Source organism: Cnephaeus nilssonii (genome assembly GCF_951640355.1).
Source record: "Cnephaeus nilssonii genome assembly, chromosome: 3".
NCBI lineage: Eukaryota > Metazoa > Chordata > Mammalia > Chiroptera > Vespertilionidae > Cnephaeus > Cnephaeus nilssonii.
The window spans coordinates 6,487,374-6,492,607 of record NC_137074.1 but is presented as its reverse complement, the minus strand read 5'-3'; the positions used below and the strand labels follow the sequence as shown (position 1 = coordinate 6,492,607).

The following is a 5,234-nucleotide window of genomic DNA, read 5'->3' as shown; positions in this document are numbered from 1 at the left end:
ACATCACCTGTATTCTGTATTGTGTGTTCACCACCTCAAGTCAAGTCTCTCTCCATCACCATTTACCCCCTCTTTACCCTCTCCTGCCTCCACACACCCCGTTTCTCTCTGGTAATCTCCATACTGTTATCTATGAAGTTTTTTTCTTTTTTGCTTAATCCATTCACCTTTTTCACCCAGCCCCCCAGCCCCTCCCTTCTGACAGCTGTGGGCCTGTTTCTATTTTGTTTGTTAGTTTATTTGGTTCATTAGATTCCACATGTAAATGAAATCACGTGGCATTTGTCTTTCTCTAACTGGCTTACTTCACTTAGCATAATACTCTTCCGGTCCATCCATGCTGTCGTCAAAAGTAAGACTTAATTCTTTTGTATGGCTGAGTAGTATTCCATGGTGCAAATGTCCCACAGATTTCTTATCCACTCACCTACCGATGGGCACTGGGCTGCTTCCAAATCTTGGCTACTGTAAATAACGCTGCAATAAACACAGGGTGCATATATTCTTTCCAATCAGTGTTTCTGGTTCCTTTGGATAAATTTCTGGAAGTGGAATCAGTGGGTCATAAGGCAGCTCCATTTTTACTTTTTAAATGTATTTTTATTGATTTCAGACAGGAAGGGAGAGGGAGAGGAAGATAGAAACATCAATGATGAGAATCATTGATCAGCTGCCTCATGCACGCCCCCCACGGGGGACCAGATCCACAACCCAGGCATGTGCCCTTGACTGGAATCAAACTGGGACCCTTCAGGCCGACACTCTATCCACTGAGCCACACCAGCCAGGGCAAGGCAGCTCCATGTTTAACTTCTGAGGAAGCTCCACAGTGGCTGTACCAGTCGGCATTCCCACCAACAGTGCACGAGGGTTCCCTCTCCCGCGCATCCTCGTCAGCACCAGAAATGAGGTAGCGCCTTTCCCCACGTCTTTTTAGCTCTGTGCTCTGAAGGGTTAGTTCATCAGGCCTTTGCCCATTTATCTATAAAGATGGTCAGATATTTCTTAGGATGTGAGTGAGCAAGTAGCAGGTACAGTTTTGAGTGAACTCAGCGCAGCTGAGGGATTTAAGAGTCAAGGCAGGTTTGTGATCCAGCCATTTCCTCTTTCAGGCCCTCTTCGGTTTTCACTCCGTCCCCTCTTTCCCTGTGTAGAGCTTATGTGGGGTGAGGGCGGGGCTTACAGGCTCCCCTGCATCCATCTCCCACCCCCAAAAGTGTCTTCTGTTCCTGGTCCCGCTGTTCCTGGTCCCGTCTGCTGGCCTCCCCTGTTCCCCTGCGCCTGTGGTCCTGGGTGTGTTCTAGATGAGGGCATAAGGGATGAGCAGGGCCCCCAGTGCTGCCTGGTCAGTCTGAATGGTGTCTTGGCTCTAGTACTAGTGGTCCACTGAGACTGCAGGCTCATCCTCCTCACAGTCCTGAGGGTTTGTTCACAGGCGTCTTTTTGCTCTTGCCTCCTCAGGCAGGCCTTGAAACCTGGAGTGGAATGAGCGATGTCTGAACTGAGCTTTGCACCCCTCTTGGGGCCCACAGGGTCTTGTTGATGCTCAGAGCATCGGCCCCTGTGTTGGCCCCTGGGTCGGTCCCTGTGTCCAGACAGCGTGCAGGCGCTCTCTGTGCAGGCACCTCCCCTGGGAGGTCAGCACGGTGCTAGGTACTGGGCTGTCAGCTCCTGACCAACAGGGTGTCTGCTGCTCCCAACTCCCCCTTCACCTGGACAGGCAGGGGTACAGACATGGGCAGGAGCCCACATCCACTCAGGGTCCATGCCTCCAGCACCCACACCTGCCTCCTGGGCCCAGCCTTGGAGGGCTGCCCCCTGTGGGGAGGGTGGGCCGCTGGGTCAGGAAGGGAGACGAGCGTGCAGGTGGCTCCCTTTCAGATCTCGTCGCCCAGCTGCTCTGAACTTGGATTGGCGAGCACGTCTTTATTGTCCGGCTCCTGCCAGACGGAGCACCCAGAGCCCAGATTTGGAGTGGCCCAGGGGGCGCAGGGGAGGAGAAAGCAAACACGTATTTCCCGGCACAAACGTTTTATTGACTTAACCACCGGCTTTTGTCACATGGAAAGCACGCCACCGGTCCTGCAGAGGAGGCTCCTGGGGCCCCAAGTCCACCAGTGAGGGATTTGTGGGTCATCTCTTCTCAAAAAGGGATGGGGGCACGTTCAGATCTGCATTAGGCAATGACTGTGGGTCCACCGACGGGAGAGGGTCTGGCACCAGCAGAGGGTGGGAGGGGGAGGGCCTGGCCCCAGCAGAGGGTGGAGGGGGAGGGTCTGGCCCCAGCAGAGGGTGAGAGAGGGAGGGCCTGGCCCAGCAGAGGGTGGAGGGGGAGGGTCTGGCCCCAGCAGAGGGTGAGAGAGGGAGGGCCTGGCCCAGCAGAGGGTGGAGGGGGAGGGCCTGGCCCCAGCAGAGGGTGGGAAGGGGAGGGCCTGGCATTAGCAGAGGGTGGGAGGGGAGGGCCTGGCCCCAGCAGAGGGTGGGAAGGGGAGGGTCTGGCACCAGCAGAGGGTGGAGGGGGAGGGCCTGGCCCCAGCAGAGGGTGAGAGAGGGAGGGCCTGGCCCCAGCAGAGGGTGGGAGGGGAGGGCCTGGCCCCAGCAGAGGGTGGGAGGGGAGGGCCTGGCACCAGCAGAGGGTGGAGGAGGAGGGCCTGGCCCCAGCAGAGGGTGGAGGGGGAGGGTCTGGCACCAGCAGAGGGTGAGAGAGGGAGGGTCTGGCACCAGCAGAGGGTGGAGGGGGAGGGTCTGGCACCAGCAGAGGGTGGGAGGGGGAGGGTCTGGCACCAGCAGAGGGTGGGAGGGGGAGGGCCTGGCACCAGCAGAGGGTGGGAGGAGGAGGGCCTGGCCCCAGCAGAGGGTGGGAGGGGGAGGGTCTGGCCCCAGCAGAGGGTGGGAGGGGAGGGCCTGGCACCAGCAGAGGGTGGGAGGGGAGGGCCTGGCACCAGCAGAGGGTGAGAGAGGGAGGGTCTGGCCCCAGCAGAGGGTGGGAGGGGGAGGGCCTGGCCCCAGCAGAGGGTGGGAAGGGGAGGGCCTGGCACCAGCAGAGGGTGGGAGGGGAGGGCCTGGCCCCAGCAGAGGGTGGGAGGGGGAGGGCCTGGCCCCAGCAGAGGGTGGGAGGGGAGGGCCTGGCACCAGCAGAGGGTGGGAGGGGGAGGGTCTGGCCCCAGCAGAGGGTGGGAGGGGAGGGCCTGGCCCCAGCAGAGGGTGGGAGGGGAGGGCCTGGCACCAGCAGAGGGTGGGAAGGGGAGGGCCTGGCACCAGCAGAGGGTGGGAGGGGAGGGCCTGGCCCCAGCAGAGGGTGGGAGGGGGAGGGTCTGGCCCCAGCAGAGGGTGGAGGAGGAGGGTCTGGCACCAGCAGAGGGTGGAGGGGGAGGGCCTGGCACCAGCAGAGGGTGGGAAGGGGAGGGTCTGGCCCCAGCAGAGGGTGGGAAGGGGAGGGTCTGGCACCAGCAGAGGGTGGGAGGGGAGGGCCTGGCATTAGCAGAGGGTGGGAGGGGAGGGCCTGGCCCCAGCAGAGGGTGGAGGGGGAGGGCCTGGCCCCAGCAGAGGGTGGAGGGGGAGGGCCTGGCCCCAGCAGAGGGTGGAGGGGGAGGGCCTGGCCCCAGCAGAGGGTGGGAAGGGGAGGGTCTGGCACCAGCAGAGGGTGGGAGGGGGAGGGCCTGGCCCCAGCAGAGGGTGGAGGGGGAGGGCCTGGCACCAGCAGAGGGTGAGAGAGGGAGGGTCTGGCCCCAGCAGAGGGTGAGAGAGGGAGGGTCTGGCAGCAGCAGAGGGTGAGAGAGGGAGGGCCTGGCACCAGCAGAGGGGCTCCAGGCCTCCGGGGAGAGGAATCCTGTGCTCAGGAGCAAGGACAGCAGCTCGAGAGGCAGAAGATGGAGCTGCTCAGCAGCAGGACTTCTGGGCCGAGGTGGGGACACAGCAGGCCGGGCGGGAGCACACGGGGCGGCAGAGCAGGGACATGCAGGAGGACGGGCGGCAGCAGCTGGGCTGGCAGGAGGAGGCGGGGCCACAGCAGGAGGAGGCGGGCACGCAGCAGGCAGGCCTGCACACGGGGCGGCAGATGAGGGACACGCAGGAGGAGGGTCTGCAGCAGGACGAGGTGCAGGGGGTGGGCTGGCAGCAGGAGGAGGCTGAACAGGGGGCGGCCCCAGAGCAGATGGGCATGCAGCACAGGGGTTTACAGCAGACAGGTGTGCAGCACACGGGTTTGCAGCAGACAGGTGTGCAGCAGACAGATGTGCAGCAGGCGGGCTTGCAGCAGATAGATGTGCAGCAGGCGGGCTTGCAGCAGATAGATGTGCAGCAGGCGGGCTTGCAGCAGACAGATGTGCAGCAGGCGGGCTTGCAGCAGACAGATGTGCAGCAGGCGGGCTTGCAGCAGACCGGTGTGCAGCAGACAGGTGTGCAGCACACGGGCTTGCAGCAGACAGGTGTACAGCAAGAGGGCTGGCAGCAGCTGGGGGTGCAGCAGGAGGGCTGGCAGCAGCTGGGGACACAGCAGCTGGGGGTGCAGCAGGAGGGCTGGCAGCAGCTGGGGACACAGCAGGTGGGGGCGCAGCAGGAGGGCTCACAGCAGCTCTCTGGACAGTCGTCCACCTGCCAGGAGGAGTCTGTGCAAGAGTCACAGGACCCGGGCAGGCAAGTGCAGCTGTCATAGCTCAGGTCACTGGAGCAGACAGACAGGGTGGATGCGGCCATGGTGAGGCGGTGGGGCTGGAGGTGAGCTGGGAGGTGGGGGTGTGAGTGTGTGTGTAAGTGAGTGTGTGAGGTGCGTGCTCTGTGGGCTTTTATACCCCCCAGTGTGTGTGTGTGTTGCCCCAGCAGGAGGCTCCCACGCCCTCCCTTCCTCGTTGGTGTTTAGACTGGTTGCAGGAGAACCCTCATTAGTGCTGGTTTATTTTCTATAATTAGGTTTTACTCATTAAAGTTGTGAGTGTGTTGCAGGACTCTGTTTTCCCATCTGCTCTTTTCTTGGCTCCAGAGAACTTGTGAAAAACATGAGGAAAGTTTTTGCTGAGTGACTGCCACTAACGTCACATTCACAGAGGGATGAGGTGTGAAATAAACTCACAGCCACTAACAGCCTCCATCACACCAGCCGTGCCCGTGTGAGTACACTGTGGGAAAGATGCTCAGCGCCATCACAGCCCAAACCATAAAGCGCCCGAGAGCACAGTGAAGAGGGTCGGACATGAACAAAATAGAAAACACTTGACCAAAAAATACACAACATAAGA

General features: G+C 61.2%; 1 pseudogene across 1 annotated transcript; it reads right to left on the bottom strand.

Moving 5' to 3' along the window:
• Positions 1-3,879: 3,879 nt before the first annotated feature.
• LOC307097059 lies at positions 3,880-4,881 on the bottom strand (annotated as a pseudogene). Its single transcript has one exon. The product of its transcript is annotated as an uncharacterized misc_RNA (transcript).
• Positions 4,882-5,234: the final 353 nt, after the last annotated feature.